The 27,498-nt window shown below is 43.2% G+C and overlaps 1 protein-coding gene and 1 pseudogene across 1 annotated transcript in view; one reads left to right on the top strand and one right to left on the bottom strand.

Moving 5' to 3' along the window:
- LOC148534688 (electroneutral sodium bicarbonate exchanger 1) overlaps nt 1-27,498 on the bottom strand; it is a 240,689-nt gene that overhangs the window by 160,861 nt on the left and 52,330 nt on the right. The window lies entirely within an intron of this gene.
- On the top strand, nt 13,416-14,060 carry LOC148534689 (uncharacterized; annotated as a pseudogene).

Genomic DNA, 27,498 nt, shown 5'->3' with positions numbered 1-27,498 from the left:
CCTATATCCGTGGTTTATGGTTGACCCTCTAGTAGTGGGTTCATAAAAACATGAAAACCTATTTGACATTGAAACAAATATTTCAATACCAAGCAATAAAACACCTAACTTATCCAATATATTAATTTTGTTCCTCCCCATTTTTAATTTACATACATATATATTTGTTTAAAATAAATTTACAATTTTCTAATGATCTTCCACAAAAAAGTTTTTTTAGTCTTATAGAATATAGACAAGAAATTTAACAGAAGGTTATACATAAATACAAAATATGCAAACATTCAATAAAGATAACTGGAAAGATTCCTTTGGGAATTCACTTCCCTACTTACTATATACGTGCTTGTGCTTCTCAATCCAACTGCTACAATGATCGTTCAGAATTTTTTCTCCCTTTTAACCCCGCACAGCTATGTCATCACTTCCTCCTACTTATAATTGGAGGATGATTGAGGATACATAAAATCCCTTTAATATGTAGAAAACGCTGTTTTTACTTATAAAGTTTTACTCAAACCTATCAGTAGTTAATATCTACTTGATCAATAAAAGCATAAATACTTTTATTTATTCAGAATCGTCTAATTGGTAAACTAATCAAAAATCCCCAACATCCATTTTGTTTTTGTAGTCCCTTATCTTATTGGTTTAAATTGCCCATGTGGTGGGTTAACATCCGCTCAGCGCCACTGTTACTATGGTTACATTAGTTGACTAATCTTAATAGTAAGTCGGAACTCCCTGTAACATCACTTGTCACGTGTGGACCTGACTTAGTTGTTTGCCGTCGTCCTGGTAACAGTCGCCGGCTCACGTTCCATACCTAGTAATGCTCATAGTGACGCACCAGTCTGACATTCACTCAGTAGGCTAATATGTACTGGGCATCACTGTTGTTGTTGTCACAATTTTAACGGTAAGACGGAGCTCGCAGTAACATCCTCTGTCACGTGCGGACCCGACTCTACTTATTGGCCGTCTTTACTAGTCACGTGTGTACCCTACTTAATTTGTTTTCCGTCGTCCTGGTTACAGACGCCGGCTCCCGATCTGTGCTCAGCAATGCTTGCAAAGATATGCCAGTCTAACACCCACTTAGCAGATTAACATTTACTCGGCATCACGGTTATCCTAATCACTAACGCTGACCGATTTCAATTATAAATCGGAGCTTTCAGTGACATCATTTGTCACATGCAACCCGACTCAGCTTATTAGCCGTCGTCATGGTTACAGGTGCCCGCTTCCAATCTATAACTTACAAAACTCCCAGTGACAAATCCGTCTCAATTCAACTAAAAGCACATAATAAAGCGCCAAAACGTTGCATCAACAGCAGTGGTCTTTGAAGTTTTTTCTTTATGGAGTGCCGTCACGTGGATACTATTTTATATATATATATATATATATATATATATATATCTATATATATACACATATACACACATATTTATATATATGTACGAATGCACGTGTATGTATATATTAGAAGCATATATATATATATATATATATATATATATATTAGATGCATATATATATATATATATACATACATATACATATATATTTATATATATATACACATATATACACACAGGTTGAGTCTCCCATTTCCAAAATGCTTGGGACCAGGGGTATTTTGGATATCGGAATATTCCGTATTTTGCAATAATTGCATATTATAATGAAATGTCTTGGAAATGGGACCCAAATATACACACAGAATGCATTTATGTGTTATATACACCTTATACACACAGCCTGCAGGTCATTTTAGACAATATTTTTTATAATTTTGTGCCTTAGACAAAGTTTATGTACATTAAACCATCAAAAATCAAAGGTTTCATTATCTCAGTCATGCTGAAAATATTCCGTATTTCGGAATATTCCGTATTTCGGAATATTTGGATATGGGAGACTCAACCTGTATATATCTCAATGGGAGTAATTGTATATATATAGAATGTAAGCTCTCACGAGCAGGGACCTCTTACCTCATGTGCTTCTCTTTACATTTTCTTCTACTCCTTACTCCCCATAAGGGCACCTAACACGTGACTGCCAACACCCGGCTGCTTATTGTGAGTTCTTTAATCGCTATTGCAGCAATGTATATAAATCGTGTCATTGTCCTGCACTGTACTGTGCTGTAAGTTACTTGTTTCCTATTCACCTATTAGTTCTATGTACTATGTAAGGCGCTGCAAAACACTTGTGGCGCCATATAAATAAAGGATAATAATGATAATAATAATATATATACACATTTTTTTTTCTCTCTCATATCTAGTGACATTGTAAAAACTGTATATATCCAGTAGTTGCCACTAGGTCAAGACTTGACGTAGTGACACCTACTGGATATATGCACAGTTTTTACAATGTCACTAGATTTTATTATATATATATACATACATACACACACACACACACACACACACATTATATATGCACACATTCGTTTTGCACTGTGTTTTCATTTTCCATTTTAATGTTTTGATGTCCGTAATGTTTAAAGCTTTGAAAAGTTGAACATAAGGAGGAAAAATAAAAAACTGATGTAAGGGCATGAATCAGGAACTCACATAGGGGGGAATTAAATTCAACGCGATGATGAATAGCCACGGGTGGGAGCTCCAGCAGCTATTCAATTGACGCGCTGTTTGGGCGCGCTAAGGATTTCTTCTCGCACCCCCCTGGGGATGCGAGGAGCAATCAGACCAAAGTGCCGGGCGCACAGCTGTTTTTCTGCTTAGCGCTGCGCTAACAGCTGCGCACCCGGCACTTTGGCCAGAGAAAGCCAGTTAACGCGCCTTAACATTCTCCAGCCACATTTTCCAACCACACAGCGCACTGAAATGAATGGCTGCGGGAGCTCGCTCCCGGCGCTGTTCAATTTGCGTTGAATTGAATGCCCCCCATATAGTGCTATGGATTGTTTGAGAGAGGGGGGGCCCCAAACTAGTATCTTGCCTAGGGCCCCATGAGGTCTAAATCCGGCTCTGGTGGGGGAGGGTTAGGTTTAGGGGCTCCTGGGGGGACTTAGGGTTAGGCTCCCCTCCAGGAGGGTTAGGGTTAGGCTAGGGGAAGGGGGGTTAGGGTTAGGCACCCACAGGGGGAGGTTAAGGTTAGGAACCCTCCAGGAGGGTTAGGTTTAGGGTGCGGGGAAGTGGGGTTAGGTTTAGGCACCCCTAAGGGAGGGTTTGGGTTAGGGGTGGGAAAGGATTAGGAAAAGCTTAAATACTTACCCTGTCGGGATCTTCATTCTTCTGCCTTCTGGCGTCGGTATTACATCCGCCGGGCTTTAGTCCGGCGGTATGTCATACCAATTCAAAAAGAAGCATCATAACAAAAGAATTTTTAATAAAAAACTAAAATAAATAGTAAGTACAAAAATTAACCCTTGCAACATTGTATCTTTGAATAAAGCATTTTTAGGATTTACATTTTTAAAAATATTTTGAAACTATTTATAATTTATACGATGCAAAGTTTTATTAAATGAAAAAACAGCAGGTCATTCACAATTGTACTGTAAAGATACAAAAATAAGGTAAAAGCAGAAACAACTGTGGTAACCAGTGGCGTAACTACTGCCCCCGGAAACCCCGCGGTAGCTTGGAGGCGCTGGGTAGCTTGGGGGAAACGGGAACAGTAGTTACGCCACTCAGTGGTGGAACTCCCGTAACTACAGAGGGTGCAGGGGGTGCGGTCGCACCCCCTGCACCCTCCATCTGCCGGGCACCCGCTGAGTGTGTTACCAGCGGGCACCCGGCTCCTATTCAAACCCAGGGCGGCAGCCGGAGGATGGAGCTCCCTCCGTCTTCCGTGTCCCGCAGGGCACTATGGAAGTGACGTCATGACGTCACTCCCATAGTGCCGAGGGACGGACGGCAGCAGCACTGGAGCGGGGATAAAGGTAAGTGGGGTTTTTTGTGTGTGTGTTTTTGTGTGCGCGGGGGGGAGCAAATACAGGGGGCTAACTACTGGGGGCAACTACAGGGGGCTAACCACTGGGGGCAACTACAGGGGGCTCACTACTGGGGGCAACTACAGGGGGCAACTACTGGGCGCAACTACAGGGGGCACAACTACAGGGGGCACTAGTAGAAGGGGCACAACTACAGGGGGCACTAGTAGAAGGGGCACAACTACAGGGGGCACTAGTAGAAGGGGCACAACTACAGGAGGCACTACTAGAAGGGGCACAACTACAAGGGGCACTGCATATGGGCACAACTACAGATGGCACTACTTTAATGGGCACAATTACAGGGGGACCTGCATAATGGGCTCTACTACAGGGGGCATTGCATAAGGAGCACTAGTATAGGGGGGATTGCATATGGGGCACAACTACAGCGGGCACTACTTTAATGGGCACAACTACAGGGGGCCCTGCATAATGGGCACTACTACAGGGGACATTGTATAAGGGGCACAATTATAGGAGGCATTGCATTTTGGGGCACAAAACAGGGGGCACTGTACAAGGGGCACTAACTTGATACACACAGTTTACAGTTTATAAACTATGTTCCCAATTATCTGGTTCTACACGGACATAAAAACTGTGCAACCTGTCTTGAGTTGAGGTGACAGACTGGCAGGAGTAGAGATGACGGTTGGTGAAGTAGATCTGTTTAGGGTGGGATGTAATGGGCATTACTGTTTGGCATAATGTGTATTTGGCATTACTGTGTGCACAATGTGCTATTAGGGGCATTACTGTGTGGTATAATGTGTAAGGGGCATTACTGTGTGGCATAATGTGTTGTATGTGGGATTATAGTGTGGCATAATGTGAAATAGGGGCATTACAGCATGGCATAAATTTGTTATAAGGGCTTTACTGTATGTCACTGTATGTCATTATTGGTTATACGTGGCATTATTGTGTGGCATGTGTAAGGGGCATTGCTGTGTGGCATAATGTGTTGTAAGGGGCATTCCGGTGTGGCACACTGTGTTATAAGTGGCATTACTTAGTGTGTAAGGCACGTTGCTGTATCATGTAACCACACACCTTAAACGTCGTCTTTGGGTGTGTTTGATCTCTGGGCGGGGGGGGCGCCTGAAACTTTTTTGGCATGGGGAAGCAAAATTTATAGTTATGCCACTGGTGGTAACATCATATAGCAGAGAGCTTTAGGCATGCTGAAGGTACAGATGTGTCTTCTTGCACCTTTGCTGCTTTCGCTGCAAATCGTGCACTCTCCTTCCGCACCCAAGACTCCATAGGATTGCATGGTGCAAACGCAGGATGTGTGCGCACGTTTTTGTAGCGCGATCGGCAAAGATGCAAAAGGACACATCTGTATGTGAACCCGAAAAATAAAAAACGGTAACTAAGTAGCAAGATGAGTAGAAAATCAGGGAAGATGGGCGAAGAATAAAGGGAGGGGGCCTGTTGGAATGATTTCCTAAGACTATTAAGGATCACCTCTAACCATAAAAGTTCAGTACAAAAAGAAATCAATCAATAAAAGTACACAAATTACAGGGGCATATTTATTAAAGTATATTTGCAGGATATCCTCCGAAAACGGCGGTACCCACAAATATTATGGATCCCTAGTGTTTAAGATGAAGACAGTGCATTGAATATCTCCATTTCCGACAGCAACAGCAGCCCCCATTTTTAAGAGAGCTGCTATGCTGATGGATTTACAGGGCTCAGGAAAGCTTATGAAAATGTAGACGCCAAAACTGTAGGAATTTGTGGGAGATTTGTTATTAAGATAGTCTGTGTTTTTTTTTGCTTTTCCATAGCAAAAGGGTACCAATTTTTATTCTAAATGAATGGATGGGGCGATTAGGCATCTGGCTGCATGGAGAACCTAAACCACAAGTTTATCACCAATACTATCCAGGGTTGTGAGTGGTAGCAACAAAGGGAAGGACCAGTGGTCCTTAACAATGGAGACATATACTTCCCTACTAATCAGATCCCCAATCATGTCCCAAAATATTAATATCTTAAGGCAGGTCCACCATATATGAAGAAATGAACCCAATTCACCACAGCCTCTCCCACAATAAGAGGTGACGGATTTAAAGCATATTGTCTAGTCTAGTGGGGACCATGTACCACCTGTAATATATGTTATAAGCATTTTCCTGTGTAGAGAGATGCTTTGGAGACATGTTCTCTAATGGTGGACCATGAGTCTTTCTCAGGGGTAGAGACCAGATCAACCTCCCACAGGAGTTCAAATGTAGGGGTAGGAAGCTGCTTAAACGACAGGAGGGTCATTCCACGTCAGTTCAACCAGGTGTGTCCACCACCAATCTCAGATTTTTACAATTTTTAGCTGAGAGGATGTCAAAATAACTATTTCTGCCAAATATCCAGACTGTCTGACCATTAGTTTCCGAAATATTGATTTTTCAATTTTTTAAACTATTTACTCCATTTGTACACAATCTGACTGTTAATTGGCGGAGTTCAAATTCTTTAGAGATGGTTTTGTAACCTTTTCCAGCCTGATGAGCATCAATAACTTTTCTTCTGAGGTCCTCAAAAATCTCCTCTGTTTGTGGCATGATACACTTCCACAAACGTGTTGTGAACATCATAATTTTATAGATCCCTGTACTTTTAAAAAGACAGGTTGTCCACTCACACCTCCTTGTCATCCCATATATTGAAAATACCTGACTAATTTCACCTTCAAAATATCTGCTAAGCCTAAAGGTTCACATACTTTTGCCCCTCACAGATATGTGATATTGGATAATTTTCCTAAAAAAAAAAAAAAAAAAGAGCATGTCTAATTTTTTTGTCTCATTTGTGTGATTTCATTCAAACTTTTAGGACTTGTGTGAAATCTGAGGTAGTTTTAAGCCAAATTTCAGCATAAATATTGAAAATTCGGAAGGGTTCACAACTTTCACCACTGTATATACATCTACAAAGGAAGAAGGCAATCCTTTTGTAGACAGAACCAATATTCAATTTACTAATTCATTAGGAACTAGTGATGTAATTGAGTCATGAGGCGAAGTGTTGGATTCTCAAACACTCTTTCAGTCCAACAAAATGGCTGCCTTCACTGTGTAAGGGTTATGATAAATGTTTATAATTGTTAAAACTAGACGGAAATTGGTTTAACAGAGTATACAAATGCAAATAGTAGCTTCCATAATATTCAGTGCTCAGTCATTTGGCTACTGGCATTTGTTAAAAAAAAAAAAAAAAAAGTATGAGTTTCAAATAAATTTGCATGAATGGATTTTTTTTTGTTATTTCTTCCTGTCAAAATAAAAAATATTATTAACAATAAAAATAAAAATCTAAAAGGAAAATTGATCTTTAATTATATAACTAACATATACAGATTTAATGATATCTGGCCCCAATCCCAGACTTTATTGCAGCATTTAGCCTTGAAGGATTTAGAATTAATGAAAACCACTTTAAAAGATTAATCTGAGTAATTCTGGAGAAGAGCAGAAAAATCATGCATTACTAGTCTTTTATATCAATAAATTAAAGCATAGATGATTAAACCGAACAAAATATTTTATAGGTATCCTGTCCTGCCCAAAACTCTTTATCCTGGAAAAACCACATCACCTGCGAAATGACAATGGATCACTCCAGTGCCTGCCGCTACCACTGGGACCTTATATAATCAAGTCAAACCTGTGGTTTTAGTAGTACCGAAGGGGGAATTGTTCACAAAGCCAAGTACAACCCATACTTTCCAATTTTACAATGGTGTCCTTCTGAAAATTCTGGGGTGGGGGGTAGTTTCAGGTGGAAGTGGTCATGGGGTTTGAAGATGCAATTTGCTGTCAGTCGCATCATTGTGGCCCCATCACTCAATGCAGCGAATCAAGACACTGTATAGCAAGCGGTGTGGCCCCAGTGACGCAAATCACCTCCGCATGTTCGTCCCACCTGGACTTCCCCCTCCATGATCTCTCAGTATGCCCAGGTAAAATGTAGGCAAGTGTTTACAGTAATTTCCCACATTGCCGAGATATCCCATGATGTCAGGGAATTTAGACTGCTCATGTCTGCAGGTGCCAGGACATGATGCAGCAGTGGGGAGAGACTCTTGTACACCACAACAGCACACATGTACGGAAGGTTTTCTGAGACCACCACCTACAAATAGTTTAGGCTGTTACGGGTACTGATCAATACATGCAGCTTTAAAAGTATAGCAGTTAGGTTTCTTTAGCAAAACTGTTAGAGGTTAAGGGGTCTATGTAATAAACCTTGGAGAGAGATAAAAGTACCAATCAACCAGCTCCTGTCACTTTAAAGGCTGTGTTTTAAACATGACAGTTAGGAGCTGATTGGTTGGTATTTTATCTCCATCCACTTTATCTCTTCCAAGGCTTAGTACATAGGGGGAGATGTATGACCCTGCAACATGGGGGAGGAGTGGTATCAGAGCACGTTATGTGCTCTGATACTGCTTCTCCCCCATGTATTAATGTGGGGTTGGGTGGTAAATAACAGGGGCTCTATGCTATCTAAAAGCGCAACATTTTGCACTGACCGTACCAACAGCAGCACAATGCGTACCACTATAATGCATCTCCCCATAGACCCCCTATGCCTATATAAGACTATATTCATACTTGCTTACTCTACTATAATGCTTTCCGGGAGATTCTGGTGAAAAAGTCCAAGTAGAAAGTGCAGGAGGTATGGTGATGCTATTCGTGTAGCTAAATATGAGTATATTCAAATATTATATATACACATTATGAACATATGTAAATGGCATCAATGAAGAGCAATTATTCTCTGCACCCTTTCTTAGTTGTCAGTGGAGTTACTAATATTTTTTGATTAAACTATATTAATCTAAAAGAAATTCGACATTTAAATAACATTTTACCTAATTGGAACCTTGTCGGCCTATAAAATACACTCTTGTCCATGGACAAGACCCCTAGTTTCTAGAGTGTCTGAAATTCTTAATCCATTCTAAGCAATGAAGGCAGCAATCACAAATAAGTGTTTTGTAAAGGAGGAATTGTGTAGAATGTTATTTGGGTATAAGCCAGTGCTTCCCTAACTTTCTTGAATCAAGTTGCCCTAGAATATAAAAAAAAATTTCATGGCACCCCTAGGCCAAAAATTTATTGAGAAATTTAGCAAAAGTTTTAAATTAAGTAAATTGTGCTACTATGCCTTCCTTAGGTTCAGTTATGTGATAGTGGACATGGTTGTGCTCGGTTTGTCTATATATTTTATGATAGGTAAAACCAGAGCTGGTAGCTGCCAATCACATCGACCATAAATAAATTGATTTGGTTTTGGACCATCAACCTGTGGTCCAAATGAATTTCAGATCACATCTAAGAAGCCTTAATGGGACATGTGAAACTAACGTTTTTTTGTCTATGGAATTTCATTGCCTTTTTATAAATTAATTAACCATCAGGGACAGGAGCAGCAAACAGGGCCACTGGCAGGGGAGCAGGGCAACAAAATGGTACACTAACGCTGGTGGTGGAGGGGACAGCACACAGGAGGTGTTTCAGGGGTGCAGAGGGAGAGACTGTTGCGGGGGCAGGCTGCAGGCGTGCGGGGCAGTGGCAGCAGCGGGGCAGAGCACAGGGGCAGCAGCGAGGATGCGGAGCAGTGGCAGCAGCGGGGCAGTGCACAGGGGCAGCAGCGGGGGACAGAGGGGCTTACTGGCGCTGATGGTCCCAGCCCTGAACTGCTTCTTAAGGTCCCTACACACGGAACGATGTGCTCACGATGCAATATCGTCAACGATTTCCCTTGAACTCTACCCGGCACTCCAGGACAAGATATGGTGCTTAAACAGCACATTTTTACTTGGGAACTATCGTGCAAGATCTAAAGATAGCTGGCTGCATACACGGATCAGAGAGATCCGTGATGCAGGAATCTGTGTAAAATAAATGATTCAGAGATGCACTCACGGATCAGTGCAATCTGTGTGGCTTGCATCTGAGGGAAAAAAAATCAATAAGACACAGATTCATGGACGGATCAGTGAGCATCTGAGTTAAAAAAATGAAAACTAGTAAATTTTTTTTTTTTTATAAATGGCGTGTCCTCCCCCCCACCCTAAAGCACAACCAGCCCCAAGCTTTTCACAGCCGGTCTTATTATCTTCGAGATGGTGCTAGATAAAAGTTAAGTAGAATCTGATTGGTTGCCAAGGACAACATCTCCACTTTAAAAACCTGCACTTTAGTAAATATACCCCCTAGAGCTGGTGCGTTATACTGCATAATTATAGTTTATCATCACTGCAATCATTGGATTCACAATGTGTTTGGCAGTGACACCTGTCACAGTGATACAACGGGATCAGTGCCTCTTCATCATTGTACGGGCCAAAAAGGGGGGGGGGGGTTTTCACCAATGCTCTTTCTGGCCCAGGGCACCACAGACGATAATAAAAATTCAAATTGCTAATACTAAAAAGTCCTTCTACCTGACCCAGGTGGTTTTAATTCGTATGGGTCCTGTGCATTGCAGTACACACATGTAGGCACTATTATAGGCAAGTCCTATGTTTCAGTATTAGGGATGTTAGGGACCCAACTGATGAGGTCACTGTGACGTGGTAAGTGGGCAAACATTTTTGGCCAAACATGTACTAAGAACCTCAATAGAAAACCATGTTAATAGATAGTTTACTATATATATTTTGATATGTAGTATTCTTAGTGCTTAAGAGTGTGCATCTGCATCCCCCCTTTTTTCTGTATTAGAACTACAGGTCTCAGCATGGTAGCACCTCTTATTATGTTTAAATTAGGATGTGCAGCCTAGTTTGTCCTCCTCCCCCCCTTAATACTAAAAAGTCTGCTTTTTTTAATTAATAAGGAAAGTTACCAGTTGCAGATTTTGCACTAATTAAACAGGAATATTACATTTTGCATATTGTATTATAAAGCTCTTTAATAATCATTTGTATTTTCTCCCATATATTTTAATTAGTGTTGGCTATATAGGGATTAAACATTTCCTTTGAACTATAGTACAAAGGCTTCCTTGATCTCCAAAACATGTTACTAAACAAGCATTAGGTTCTTCCATTAAGTCATTGGATAAAACAGAATTCACCTTATAGGGATACAGAACACCATGGCCTGCCATACATATTTATCTTTATAGCATGAATCTAGGCCAATGGCTTCACCTACGGCTATAGCGTGAGATGCATGTGACAGGTTATTTCTGATCTATTGCTCAGAGGCAGCAATGTATTATGCTCAGGGTGTACATGCAGCACACGGTGAGATCTCTGCATGCATATTTTTATTTCTATCACATTACATATCAGAAACAATATGCCCTAATCTTAAACAAAGAGAAATAATCCTGTATTGTCATAGGAGTGCTTGGGTGTCTTGTTATTACATAGTAATATATACCATTTGTAGAAGCCTTGGATGCAGTGCCATATTTAGAGTAGATGCTGTCCTATGCATCAGAGAATATACAACACATGCTAATAACAGTAAATCCAACTCCTCTTCCATCATTCATTTGTTGAATTTCAGATGATTGGCAAAGAAAGTGGGACAAAAAAATAAAATTAAAAATAAAACAAATAGTAAATCTCAATCTTGAATATTCATTCTAACATATACCTTCACCCTAGGCAGGGCCGAAACTAGGATTTTTGTCACCAGGGGCAAGACAGTAATTTGGCGCCCCCCATGTAATTCCCCCTGCAGTAGTGCCCATATTGTAATGCCCCCATAGGAATGCCTATATGTTAATACCCCCATAGTAATGCCCCTGTAGTGCCCACCATACAGTAATGCCCCTGTAGTGCCCATGCTCCCATATTAATGCCCCTGTAGTGCCCATGCTTTCATAGTAATGCCCCTGTAGTGCCCATGCTCTCATAGTAATGGCCCTGTATTGCCCATGCCCCCATAGTAATATCCCTGTAGTGCCCTTACAGTAATGCCCCTGTAGTGCTCATGCCCCCACAGTAATGCCCCTGTGGTAATGCCCCTGTAGTGCCCATGCCCCATTAGTAATGCCCCTTATTGCCTATGCCCCCATAGTAATGCCCCTGTGGTAATGCCCCTGCCCCCATAATAATGCCCCTGTAGTGCAGCTTATTAAAAAAAAAAATACTTACCTTGAACCCCGCTCCTGCATCCAGCGTTGCGTCCGGTCCGCCGGCTGCTCCTTGGAACTATGGGGGAGATGTTATGACGTCTCCCCCATAGTGCCCGTGGGGAGAGCCGGAAGCTGGAGTTCGGGAGAGAACTCCAGCCTCCGGCTCCGGCTACACCGCGTCGCTGCAGAGGAGGAGCCGGGCGCCCGCTGGTAATAAATATTACCAGCGGACGTCCGGCTTGGAGCCTCTCTGCAGCGCCGGGCTGGAGGTCACTGGCACCAGGTACAGCGGCTCACCCGGTGCACGTGCACCTCCAGCCCCCCCCTAGTTGCGGCCCTGCCCTAGGCACAGTGAGGAAAGTCATACTATGGGGCTGAACCTATAACTGCAATCAACTCAATCATAACCAATGAGCTCACTAGTTCCAAGTCAATTGTATTGCTTAAGCCCGCAAAATGGTTCCCTCCACTGTGTGTAGGGGATATGTGCATGCTACATATTGCCACTGGTCTAGGACGCAGCTATTCATAGCTTATTGGCTGAATGTTAGCTCGGTGGTTCCTTATTGAGCGTTGTATACAGTAGTGACAGGGACATATTCAATATGAAACGTAAACTTCGCTGTCAACTACAATTGGTACAAACTCAAGTCCAATTCTTAAGCCATTGTATATCAGCTAGAGCCAAGCACATTACAGATGAAATGAGAAATGCCATTTCACAGGTGCCACTTCCCAGGACATTAAAACAGCTCATGGCATTTCTAGGCCTCATAACTTATTGTAGAGAGTGGATTCTAAAGGCATCACAGAAGCTTCAGGTACTGTATGATGCTCTAAAATGAGATCTTAAGCAACCACATCTAGATCTGAGACAACCAACACCTAATTTTTATACAGCTAAAAAATGACATCCTTAGTGCCACAGCTTTGGCACTTCCTGATTATAGTAAACCCTTTACACTTTTCTGTCATGAAAATTCAGGCCATGCCCAGGGTGTACTCACACAGGAACACGGGGGAAAACAAAGGCTTCTTGGATACTACTCTTTACTGTTGGATCCTGTAATATGAGGTGCACCTTCGTGTGTCCATGCTGTTACTTCTGCAGCCATACTTATAGACAAAGTGTCAGATATTGTCTTAGGGTACCCACTTACAATACAGGTACCACATGCAGTCACTGAAATACTCAAATCAGGTCCAAACCTGACACCTCTCAGCTGCCAGACTCACCAAGTATGAAGTAACATTACTAACATCATTTAATATCACCATCAAGAGATGTACAGTTTTGAACCCAGCTACCCTATTACTGATGGGTTCACAAGAGGGGGAAAATAATGATAATAATGATGCAGGAAATAGCTATTGGGTAGGAGACTCAGATATCCCTACTTTGTTCTCTGATGACCATGATTGTCTTGAATTAATTAAACTAGAGACACGTGACATTCCCACCATGGCTGACGTGCCCCTTCAGAATGCAGACCTTCACCTTTTTGTTGATGGGTCACATTATTTTGTGGGGGGTGAGCCACACACAGGTTATGCAGTAACCACAGAAACTGATATTCTCATACAGGAGGCTCTACCACCTTCCAGCTCAGCACAAGAAGCCGAGCTGCAGGCCCTAGCAGCCGTCTGTATATATGCAGCAGGACAAACGGTGAACATTTATACTGATTCAAGGTATGCCTAAGGGATCTCTCATGATTACGGCCCAATATGGAAGAGTAGAGATTTTATGGGATCATCTGGCAAGCCTATTAAACATGCAGATTGCATTAGATGCTTGTTTTCTGCTCTGCAGTTGCCTAGGTAGGTGGCCGTTATAAAGGTTAAAGCACACACCCAAGACAATACTATGGAAGTAAGAGGGAATACATAAGCAGACAGGGCAGCAAAGGAGGCCGTCCTTAAATCACCCCCAGTTAATGCGTTACCAGTATCAGTAGAATGATTTGATCCAAGTCTACTGCAGAAAATGCAAGCGCAAGCCCCACAGAAGGAAATAGCAGCCTGGAAAAGACTAAGGCCCTCATTCAGAGCCGGACGTTCTGAGCAGAGCGCTCGCTCTGAATGAGGGCCGTCCTCCATAAAAATGGAGCGTCCTCCTGGACGCTCGTATAGCTGTGGGTCACCACCCACAGCTCATACGAGCGTGCAGGATGATGGTCGCGATGGTCTTGACCATCGCGACCATCGCCAGTGCGACCAGAAGCCTGTGGTCGGGGTTTTCGACCACAAGCCCTGGAGTGATTTTGGCTCTATCAGAGCCAAAATCACTCCCACTGACATCACTAGTGATGTCAGTGGGGCCGGCTTCTGACGGTAGGTGTTCCCTTGGGAACGCCTCCGTCTGGGAGGCACGCCCCCGGCACGCCCACCAAAGGGGGCGTGCTGTCAATCAACATCGACAGCATGCCCCCTTTGATCAGACACAACGAGCGAAGGAAAGTCCTTAGCTCGTCGCGTCTGGCGCATGCGCACGACGGAGCTCCCTCCGTCGTGCGCATGCGCAGTGCACACCATCGACCCACTTGCGAGCGGACAGCCGCTTGCGAGTGGGTCTGAATGAGGCCCTAGGAGCGGAGGAAAGAGAAGAGAGGTGGATGGTGGAAGCAGCGCATTTGTCTTCCCTGCTCACTCTACCCAGTCATGGCTCAGATATTTCATGGGAAAGCGCATAATTCCAGAGACACTATGGTCAATACTTTAAACAAACATTGGGTAGCTCTAGTGTTCATATGCAGGAAGCACAGGCCTATGTTTAAAATTACACTGAGAGTGCCACCCGTTTTGTATGTATATGCATTCCTATCCTGTTGGAGAAGGCACCCAGGACTTCTAACATCCTGAATAATAGCCGGAGTGCCGAGTGTCGCATGGAATATTTTATATACACACACACACATATATACATATACATATATACATATATACACACACACACACACACACACACACAAATACTGTACCAAAGATATGATACCAGAAAAAATAGCACTCCAAGAAATAATGCAAAAAAGATGTATATATTTCTCATGAATAATGCATGTAATTCCAATGTAGACTCCAGTGCAATAGTTTCATAAGTTTCAGTCACAAATCAAAAAAGTGCAATGTGCCATTCACCTGATTTGGATGTAAATACCCTCAAATTAAATCTGAAAGTCTGCAGTTAAAGCACATCTTGTTTGTTTCATTTCAAAGCCATTGTGGTGGTGAATAGATGCCAAAATATGAAAATTCTGTCAATGTCCCAATATTTATGGACCTGACTGTATATATTCTAGTGGATTTTATAAGTGCCTGAATATTTGATTAGTATTCATGCTGGTGCACTGGCCTGCACAGGTCATCTATTCAGGCTAGCTTTCCAGTTCCTGCTCTGCGCTGCTGTCCACAGTGTAACCCATCTTCCCCTGGCTGCTGTAACCCCAAAAGCATGCCCACCATCTCTGGCCTGTGCACCGCCATGACACCTTCAGTCAGCTGATCACTGAACTTCCAGTCCCTGGGTCAGCAGCGATAATGTGATTCTGAGCTCCACAAGGTGTGGAGTGTCCTTCATCCAATTGGACACACTACAACGGACACATGATCCTGTCAGCTAACCAGAAAAGACCAGGGGGGATAAAAGGACTCCACTGACTAGCAGTGCCTTGGACAACACATCTCACTCCTGTACTACGTTACTAGGCTCCAGACTTCTCCATCGGTTCCTATCCGATACCATCACCATCAGTCCCTATCCGATACCAGCGCCATCGGTCCCTGTCCGATACCAGTGCCATCTGTCCCTGTCCGATACCAGCACCATCGGTCCCTATCCGACACCAGCATAATCGGTTCCTATCCGATATTCAGTCAAGTGGTACCTACTCAAATCTAACCTCATTGGTACCTATCTGATTACCAGCTTACCGGTTCCACATTCATCAGCTATAACCAGGACCATCGGTCCCAACAACAATCAGCTGCAACCGGAATCATCGGATCATTGTCATCGGCTGTTGCTACCCTTCCCTATTGTTTTTGTCTGTGGTTCTGGGGGCTTTCCCCGAGTATCTTCAGAGAGTTTAAGATAGAATCCTTGTGAGACCCTACCAGGGGGCCGTGACCTGCACCTCAGATGCAGCGAAACCCATATCTCCTTGCAGGGTTCCCTGGTGAATACTGTTGGTGTGTTTAGACTCTTTGCCCCTGGCTAGGGTATTAGTCAACTCCCTAAACCTGCCTAGTTCTCAGTTCCCCGAGTCCAGTACTCTCTTGAGTCCAGTCTACAGGTGCTACCTCCTGAGTCCTGTCAGTCTGTGCCATCTCCAGAGTACAGTTTCCTTGTGTTCCTCCTCCATAGTCCTGGTCAGCACCAGGCTCCAGTACCTGAGCTTATTCCTCGTCCCTATTCACGTTTTACTCTGCTGCCTCCTCTCCACCTGCTCATGTGTCTGCACATGCACGGAAACTATATTAAGTCTGCTAATCTCTAGATCTTGAGTTCCCCCACTGAGCCACCACTATCACGGTCAGTAACACAAAACACTGCAGTCCTGACATAACGCTTATAACTGCAGTCTAAGGAGACCAAACTACAAAGTAGCCAAAAGCCAGCAGGGTCCCGGCTGCAGCGGGACCTGCATTGGGAGCTGAATAATCAGCTAAAGATTGATTAAATATCCGGAGGTCACATCTGCAGTTTAAGCACAATACCTTTTACAATGCCTGCTGCTATTCTTTAAGTGGATTCAGATGACTGGTTTATGTAGATGCTATTTGGACTCCCAAGAAACTGGTACATTCTGTCTGCAGAACATTCAACTGGAGATACTGGACCTCATTCAGAGTCGGTCGTTGCGGCCGCACGGTTGTACGCCACCGATGTTCGCTAAACTGCACATGCGTAAAATTCGCAATGCACGTGCGAAAACTAGCTATTACGGTCAGAAATTGCTCTCTCCTTCAACTTGGCCAGGTCGTTAGTTTGAGTGATAGGATGAGGCGTTTGTGGGTGGTAACAGGGGAAGGTGCTTTAGTGTTCACTCTAGCTCCGGCGGCAGGCAGGGCGCCGGAGCTAGAGAGAGCAACCTTATGCGCACGCCCGAAAAGGGGGCGTGGTCATGAAAAGGGGGCGTGTCCATTGCTTATGGACATGCCCGGCAACCCCCGAGCGCTGCAGAAAGGGAGAATAGATGCCGGGCGTCCCGTGGGTGAGAACGGCACCCGCAGGCTGTGAGGGAAGGGCGCTTTTTGCCCTCCTCCTGGAGGGCAGGGTGCTTTTTGCCCTCCAGAAGGAGGGCAGGGCGCCGCGCCCCGCTAAAACAGCCTAGCGGGAACGCTATACTTGTGAACGGGGGAGTGGAGATCCGAACGCAGGCGTGCCTGACTATGCAAACGGCGTTTTATGGGACTGCATAATTAACTAAGTAGTGTCATGGCACATGTGACATGGGAGGTTTTTACACTGACTTGATCGTAGTGCTTAAGAGAGGGTATTGTCAACCTTAAGGTCTACGACCAGCTACGATAGTTCCCGATGGTCTCGATTAATCCTTATATGCCCGGAGATGACGTGTAATGGGAACGAGAAGGGGGCGTATTTTTAGTTTTACGGCCGCATCCTCCCCTCGCTCGTCCAGCTAACTATTCCATCCTAACAACGCAACTTGCGAGCGCTTCATTTGCATATCCGGCCCCTTTTACCTTACGACCGTGCGGCCACAACGACCGACTCTGAATGAGGTCCACTGTGTGCCCGATGTAGCCATTCTGTCGTAGTGTATTTTCAAGATGTGATACAGTTTTACATTTTATATTGAATTGTGCATTTTGACTTTATAAAGAGTTATTTTAACAATATTGTATGTACATCTGTGGAGATTAAATATTAATTAAAAAGAGCTTCCCGAATGGTATAAGAAAAATGTGGGTTCAAGTGCTGCGCACAACTTATATCTTCTTAGGACTAGAACCCACTTTTTTCTTGTATCATTATACGGAGAATGTCAGACATCCATTAGTGCAGCAGCACACAAAGTTGTTGTACCATTTACAATAAGTGCGCAGATCCACTGTAAAATAATTCCCGACTGGTATATTGGAATCGATATGATTGGTTGGAATCCCGAAAGCGGCTGCCCGACATGGGTTAAAATCCTGATTGTCCCTAAGGTAGGTATATACTAACTTTATTCCCTCCCCTAACCCTCCCTTAGGGGTGCCTAACCCTAACCTTCCCACCTGTGCCTAACCCTATTCCCCCCTCTAAGTGCCTAAACCTAACCCCCCCCCTTCCCTGCCGCCTAAACCTAAGTCCCCCGGGGGGGTGCCAACCCTAAATCCCCCCTGGGGTGCCTAACCCTAACCCTCCCTCCCCCTAGCCTAACCCTAACCTCCCGGGCGGGTGCCTAACCCTAAGTCCCCCCCGGGAGCCCTAAACCTCTCCTTTCACCCCGCACGGCTGCCCACGCCCGGCGCCCCTTCGATCTGGATGCCGGGCGCCGGTCTCCCGGTATCGGTAAAATGACAGGCATCTACATTTAGATGCCTGTCATATAACCCTCGCCGGGATATAGCAGTCGGGGAGCCGGCTGTCGGGATTAGGTCCGCTGGCTTCCCGACTGCATACCAGTATATTATCTGCCATTTCCAATCTTCATTAGCACAGCATCTTGCTCATATTTTTGTTGCTTGAATCCAATAGTTTTTGGGCTTGAATTGTCAAGGTAGAATAATCGACACACAGAGGGGTGTGCTGTGTATTATTATATGGGGTGGGGGTGTATTAGGTTTCCCACTAGACCACGCCCCTTTAGTTTTTTCAGGCCGTGTACTTCGGTTCATGCATCGGTACCCCTTGGGGTGCTGAAAAAAAAAATTTGCTTACCTAAAAAATAGGTACCCAGAGTGTGGAGGGGGGGGGGATCGTGTTTGTGTGCTATGAGGACATGCCCCCTTCCAGTTAGGTTACACATTTGATGTATTTGTGTCACAAAGTTGAACTTTTACCTCTCAAATTTCAACTCTTGTTGAGGGGTATTTAACTTTGCATCCAACCCTAGGTTTCACTGACCAAAGTCAATAACATAGATTTATTCGTCATTCCCAGTCTTGTAAATAATGATCATTAAGTTACAGAGGGACTGATGTATCAAGCAGTGAAAAGAGTGCAGAAATGGACCAATGGAGAAGTTGCCCTTAACAACCAATTAACTTCAACCTATCATTTTATAGAATGTACTTCATAAAGGCTACCTCAAAGCTGATAGGTTGCTATGGTCAACTTCTCCATTGGTCCACTGATTGATACATCAACCTAAAAATAATTACTTCTGTAAAACTATCTGGAATTAAATATGCCACTTTCAGTAGCAAAAATGAAATATTTATTTTAGATTGTTATTCTGTTGCTCTTATTCAAGAACAACCCTGTCCAGCAAGGGTACAGCTAAGTAATAAGACTATTCATCTCTAACAAGACTTGGTACATATTTATTTATATCAGAGGTATGCACGGTTCCGGATTGCTTGGGGCATATACTATATGTATGGACATTATATTGAAATAACTACACACCAATATCATTATTTACACTCCAGATGATAAAGTTTCAGAAACATCTGCTCTGCGTTTTGTAACATACTGTCTGAAAATACAATCTGTCCATTAAAGAGAAAATATGAGATTATAGCATTGCACAACATGCATTTACAAATATCAGAAAACTGTATTTTAATCAGTTTTGCTTCTTAGCTAAAAGAGCCATCAAGGATTAAGCATACGGATTAGCAGGGGTATTACTGAACAGTTAGTATTGCTTATCATAAGCTTGGGATACATCTAAGGTTTGCTGAAATGGCTTATAGAGCAAGCTTTTCCAAATGAATTCATCTTATTTAAAGTCACATTTTGAATCTAGTTGCTGTCTTCCTCCAAGCTTGCTTAATTAAAGACCCATGATGCCCAAACACAGTATGAAACGATCTTGAGAAATTATAATTGATAAACTATTTGGACAATAAACGGGTAGCAGGTTTCCCCAAAGGCTCACATTCCGTCCCTTTGCTCCTCTGCTTCTGAATTTTGCCCTCACAATCTACAGTCTTCAAAATATAATTCCCTATGGAAATTCTCTGCTTTAAAGGATCATGGACATGAAAATTATTTAGCATGAACCCATGACTGCTATGCTAACGGAACACAGTTATTTTTAAATAATTTATAGTATACATAAAAATCTAAATTTTCTTGGTTTATCAACAGATAAACAAAGACTACCACCCGGGGCATGCATTTGCCCACTATCCCCCAGGTAGCAGCCCCCTACCCTCCCCTGTACATCCTTCATCTGGCGCTATCCTTCCAGTGATGTTCGGGAAGATAGTGCATGTGCAGAAGATAGCAAAGGCTAGAGTAATTGCTTTCAGTGCACTGCGCCATCTTTCCGAAGATATCACTGGAAAGATGCTGCAATGGCACACTAAATATGGGTAGGGACATGCCGCACCACTGGGACTATGCTTTGGGTGCAGGGCATGCAGTGTTGGGCCCAAGTACACCACACACCCTGCATTCATTATAAATACACCTATGCTACCACCATCGTGTGGAACAGCAATCATTGTGAAAATGTCAGTCCCACTTTCTGTACTTTGGGGAGTCTTCAACACTTTCAGTTAATACACACCAGACACAACAGCCTCATTTAGAGAAAAGGATACATCCAGCTAGCAGGTGCAACTTTGCAAAAACCATTGGGAGGAAAACTTAAAAGTGTGTGTCTATATTAAGAGTGGAGAGGGAATTGCACCACAGCTTAACACTAATACCCCTTTCACACAGAAAGACACTTTTATCCGGTAATTTGCTGATCAACACGGGTCCTTTTTCTGTGTGAAAGGGTCAACCAGGATCGACATTCCCGGGACTTCGACCCTGGTTTTCACCAGAGTCGGAAACCCGACCCTTTTCTCACAGAAGAAATACCCTTGTTGATCAGCAAATTATCGGGTAGAAATGCTTGACCCGGTAATTTGCTTTTCTGTGTGAAAGGGGGGTCAGGCTGGGACCAGCTAAACGACTCGGCATTAAAATGCAGGGTAAAAGCCAGGTTTTAAGGTGCCCACACACATACCGATGTCCTCACGATACGATTTTATGGCCAATTTCCTCATGAACTTTCACGGGAGCTCCCTTGCCGTCGTGATCACGATTTGGAGTTAAAAATGTCCAATCTGACTAAAGATCTATTTTACAGCCAATGCATTGTATCCCAGATTGGCTAATCTGCCCTACAGCATGGCAGATCAGAAGATGCGATGTACGACGAGCGGGGACGCGCATCGGCATCGTGCTCGTGAGTATAAACTCACGATTTGTACTTTTTTTACCGAATTCGTCGTCACGATTCGTCGAAATCGGCCAAATCGTTTAAAATGTCGCTATGTGGGTGGGCACCTTAAATGACATTTCTGTCTAAAAGGGGTATTAGGTGTTTATTTACGAAGCATCGGGTAATAAAACACAGTTCTTCTGATCGTGTTATGCCTGATATTTAAAAGGGCAATGCTTTTACTAGCAAGACACTGCTAGTAAAAGCATTGCCCTTTGAAGTACCGGGCATAAAACACAATCAGTAGCAGATGCTTCATAAATAAACACCTTAATATCTCAATTTACAATTTTCTGCAATGTTTGCCGTATGATTTAAATCAGCTATTGTTTTTAAAGGCAAAACCTGGCTTTTTAGTTTGGAAGAAAATTTTCAATGATACAAAAAAAATATTCAAAATTGGCAATTTTGACAAAACGCCCTTCATTAAATAATAAAATCTATGGCTCGTCTAGGTGAAAATTTGCACCGTTTATATGAATTTGCCCTTAATTCTAAATGAAGTCCATAGTTTACATAAAGAGAGCACATTTTCAAAGAATGAACTACAGATGTGTCCACATACACCTACCATCAAGTTGAGCCAAATAACCCCATTTTCGTGCCATGAACTTTGCTACTTAACTGTGCCAAAACACCTATCCTAATCACCCAGTACAATATTTGCGATCGAGGATGCAACATTGCTGAAAAAAGGAGTAGGAAAATGTAGCACAGTTGAGGAAAAAGAATGCAGCACGGCAATCATGCCAAGTGCCTCGTGCCATAGGGCACAAAAGGGATAGGTGTTTGAGGACACATCTGTATGAATTAAGATACACAGTTTTGGTGCTGCTACGGACAACAATGGATGTACATACTCTGCAGTATGGTGATCACTATTGTTTGTACTTGATTTCTTGTGCAATATATTTAGTATGACTTGTAACTCGGATTACTGGGTGCTACACAGTCCTGCATAGGGATCAGCATATCCTATTGTCTGATGGTAAAGGAGATGGCTTGTTAAGTTTGATCTGTTAGTAGTCAACTCTTGGACAAGAAGCCTAGCATGGTATCCCCAATGTTCTGCCAGGAGTGGTGATGGGATGTACTTCCTTCTACGACCTATTGAATCAGGAAATAAGAATTCTGCAGAAAGGTACAATACAGTTAGGGATGGCCATTGGAGGGGTGTCTATTGATGGTTACCATCGATGGGTCCATCAGTGGTTACTATCGATGGCACACAAACCATCTATGGGGAGCCATTGATGGTTTGCACCCCTGGGTGGCCATAACTGCGGTGGGGAATAGGGGCCGCGGGCCAATCAAAAAAAGGGGTGGGTCTTAGTGGGTGCAGGGGGTGGGGCTATGCTCCATCCCGTGCAGGAAAAAAAATCGTCCTACTCGTCCTTCGATGGCATAGAACCATTGGTTCTCCGTCATCGATGGTAATACTATTCAACATCTGCCATAAACCATTGACGATTTTGAATCATCGATGGTCGATAGCCATCCCTATATACAATGCACCATTGCAGAGTATTAGACACTGATGTAATCACTCTCACACACAATGGCCCTCATTCAGAGGCGGTCGCAAGAAGCGATCGCTCTTTCTGAAGGAGGGCAGCCGCTTCCTTTTATTTAGTGCGGCCTCCTGGTCGCTAGCTAGGCTGTGGGTTTCCACCCACAGCTTAGCGACAGACCAGGTTGATGGTCGCGATGGTGAACACCATCGCGACCATCGGGGCTTACGACGAAACCCTAAGGTTTGGTCTCGGCAACCGCAAGCCCCAGGGAACTTCTTGCTCTGATCGAGCAGGAAGCTCCCCACTGAAATCACTGATGATGTCAGTGCAGCCACCCACAAAACGGTAGGCGTTCCTTAAGGAACACCTCCGTTTTTGAAACCACCTCCCCAGCCCGCCTACAAAACGGGGCGAGCTGTCGATCAACATCGACAGCCGCCCCTTTTGTAGAGAGCTCCGGAGCGTTTCTCTCTCGCTCTGGGGCTTGCGCATGCGCAGTGCGGCCGCTGCGCGTGCGCATGGCTAACCATCGACCCGGTTGCGAGCGCATCGGCGCTTGCGACCGGGTCTGAATGAGACCCAATATTCCCTCCAGGGCATCTGGAAATTAAAGTTGAAATCCTACAGGTCTGCATTATCCTCTGTTTAGCTACCCCACTGTAGAGAATCTTTAAAAAAAAGTTAATTTGTTAACTACTAAACTTCGAGGGAGCTATACTATCAGAACTGAACAGGAATAGAAAACCTGAAATTTGCGTTGTCACAATGCTGCTTTGACCACTAGCACATTTCAAACTACCCCAGCGCTTGTGCCTAACTTTAAGAGCAATTTAACACAGCTGGAAAAGATCAGTGCTTTTACGTTTCCCATCTCATAATGAGCGCAAGGTCTGATATAACAATGGATTTCACTTGGGGAGCATTAGTTTTGAAAACATCTCTAGCACTTAAAGCATACCTCCTCCATAATACAAAAAAAATGTATTCCAGTCTGGAGCGTCTAAACGCTGCGCTTTTTTAAACAGTTTTTTATATATACAGTGGTAATTGAAAGTTTGTGTACCCTTCAGAATTTTCTATATTTTTGCTGAACTTTGGTTTAAAGTCCTAAAAGAAGATAAAGAGAACCAAATCAAACAAATGAGACAAAAGAATAGAACTGCTCAGTTTTTTTATTGAGGAAAATGAACCAGTACCACATATCTGAGTGGCAAAAGTATGTGAAGCTTTGCTGTCAGTATCTGGTATGACCCCCCATGTGCAGCAATAACTGCTTCTAAACGTTTCTGGTAATTTTTGTTTAGTCTTGAACATCAGCTTGGAGGAGTTTTACCCCATTCCTCCTTACCAAACAGCTTCACCTCTGTTATATTGGTGGGTTTCCTCCCATGAACTGCTCGTTTCAGGTCCTTCCACAATAAATTTATCCTTCTGTAACCATTATTTGGTCGAATGACTCGTGCTTTTGGTCGTTGTCTTGCTACATGACCCAAGTTATCTTGAGATGCAGCTCTTGGACAGATATCCTGACATTTTTCTTTAGAATATTCTAGTATAATTCAGAATTCGCTGTCCGATCAATGATGGCAAGCCGTTCCGGGCCAGATGCAGTAAAACAGGCCCAAACCATGATACCACCACCACCGTGTTTCACATATGGTATGAGGTTTTTATGCTGGAATGCAGTGTTCTCCTTTCTCAAAACATAACGCTTCTCATTTAAACCAAAAAGCACTATTTTGGATTCATCTGTCCACAAACTGTTGTTCCAATAGTCTTCTGGCTTGTCCAAGTGATCTTTAGCAAACTGCAGACGGGCAGTAATGTTCTTTTTGGAGAGCAGTGGCTTTTTCCTTTCTATCCTGCCATGCACACCATTGTTGATCAGTGTCCTCCTGATGGTGGACTCATGATCATTAACATTAGCTAATGTGAGACAGGCCTTCAGTTGCTTAGAGGTTACCTTGGGTTCCTGTGTGAACTTGCATACTATTAGAAGCCTTGCTCTTGGCGTGATCTTTGTTGGTCGACCACTCCTGGGGAGGGTAATAATGGTCTGGAATTTCCTTCTATTGTACACAATCTGACTGTTGATTGGTGGAGTCCAAACTCTTTTGAGATGGTTTTGCAACCTTTTCCAATCTGATAAGCATCAACAACTCTTCTTCTGAGGTCCTCAGAGATCTTCTTTGTTCATGGCATGACACACTTCCACAAACATGTGTTGTGAACATCAGACTTTGATAGATCCCTGTTCTTTTAAAAAGACAGGTTGTCCCACTCACACCTGATTATTATTCCATAGATTGAAAACACCTGACTCTAACTTCACCTTCAAAATATCTGCTAAGTCTATAGGTTCACATACTTTTGCCACTCACAGATAGGTGATATTGGATCATTTTCCTCAAAAAAAATGAGCATGTCTAATTATTTTGTCTCATTTGTTTGATTTGGTTCTCTTTATCTACTTTTAGTACTTGTGTGAAAATCTGAGGTAGTTTTAAGCCAAATTTCAGCAGAAATATAGAACATTTTGAAAGGTTCACAAACTTTCAAGCACCACTGTATATATAAACATATACAGTACTGTGCAAAAGTTTTAGAGAGGTGTGGGAAAAAAGCTGCAAAGTAAGAATGCTTTAAAAAAAAAAAAAAAATAGAAATCTAAATCAAATCAATATTTGGCGTGACCACCCTTTGCGCATTAGCTCTTCTATGTACACTTGCACACAGTTTTTGAAGGATCTCGGAAGGGAGGTTGTTCCAAACATCTTGGAGAACTAACCACAGATCTTCTGTGGATGTAGTCTTGCTCAAGACCTTCTGTCTCTTACGTAATCCCAGGCAGACTTGATGATGTTGAGATCAGGGCTCTGTGGCAGCCATATCATCACTTCCAGGACTCCTTGTTCTCCTTTACGCTGAAGATAGTTCGTAATGACACTGGCTGTATGTTTGCATTGTCCTGCTGCAGAATAAATTTGGAGCCAGATGCCTCCCTGATGGTATTGCATGATGGATAAGTACCTGCCTGTATCTCAGCATTGAGGACACCATTAATCCTGACCAAATCCCCGACTCCATTTGCTGAAATGCAGCCCCAAACTTGCAAGGAACCTCCAACATACTTTACTGTTGCCTGCAGACACTCATTGTACCACTTTCCAGCCCATTGGCGAACAAACTGCACCCAGTTCCTATGTCTCGTGCATAGTTGAGGTGCTTGGCCTTGTTTCCATGTCAAAAGTATGGCTTTTTGGACGCAATTCTTCCATGAAGACAACTTCTTGCCAGACTTCTCCGAACAGTAGATCGTTGTAGCTGGGTTCCACTGGTTTCTGCCAGTTCTGAGCTGATGGCATTGCTGGACATCTTCCGATTTAGGGGCATATTCAATTTGGAGTGAAAAGTCCTGTACTTTTCGCATGCCGGACTTTGCCGATACCGCTGGTTTTCAATTCGAAAAAGTATCGCGCTCGTCCCCGTTTACACCCGTATTCAATTAGAAATCAGCGAAAACGGGCCCTGGCGAAACTGTAACATGCAAAAAGTCCTGTCAGATTTGGGGAAATCAGCCCGACACCCCACAAAAGATGCACTCAGATCATTACAGATACCCCCGAATAGGCCTGCTGAAGGTATTTGGGGTACTTAAATTATCTCAATAGCTGCTATTTAGCGTCTTTGCATGAGTGGTGAAGAGTAGCATTTAGTAGTTTTTTTCGTAGAAAATAAGTAGTCCCAGCAAATTTGGGTACATGAAAATGGGTGCTAGCAAGTTGCTAAAGTGAACTTTTAAAAAAACTTAAAAAAAATCCACCTGCTACAACCACCAGCAAACTAAAAAACACCTGCGGCATACTGGGGGACCCCCCTGGAGTCTAATTCGCTAGTTTTGAAATTTGTCCCCAAATTTGATTTTTTTTCACCCTGTTTTCAAAGTCATTTTTTGGGATGTTCTTAAGTTTTTCTTTTACTTTTTTTGACACAGTTTACCTTTGGGGGACTGTCCCAAGGGTACATTGTGGTTTCCACAAGTTTGCACCCCAAAACTCCAATTCTGCATTTTTTTTCAACAGCTTTCATAGGCAAATCTTTTTTGCCTATTCCAATGCATTGACTTTCCGCACCGGCGAAAAGTCTTTGGAATTGAACACGGGGTTAAGTTTTCGCCTGGCGAAATGATGTCATTGGCAAAACTTTTCCGCAGAAACGGCCTTTTCGCACCTTACTGAATATGCCCCAAGTAAGCATGATGTGTCTTTTATCTGATGCACCAAGTCTCTTTGGTTGATCACTGCATCTAAGGTCCTCAACTTTGCCCGCTTCTTTGTGCTTTTTCAAAAGAGCTTGAACAGCACATCTTGAAACCCCAGTCTGCTTTGAATTCTTTGCCTGGGAGAGACCTTGCTGATGCAGTATAACTACCTTGTGTCTTGTTGCTCTGCTCAGTCTTGTCATGGTGTATGACCTGTGATATGAAGTGGTC

The sequence above is a fragment of the Taudactylus pleione genome, unplaced genomic scaffold (genome assembly GCF_031769625.1).
Source record: "Taudactylus pleione unplaced genomic scaffold, aTauple2 ptg000065l, whole genome shotgun sequence".
Classification (NCBI taxonomy): Eukaryota; Metazoa; Chordata; class Amphibia; order Anura; family Myobatrachidae; genus Taudactylus; species Taudactylus pleione.
This window is presented reverse-complemented; position numbering and strand designations above follow the sequence as displayed.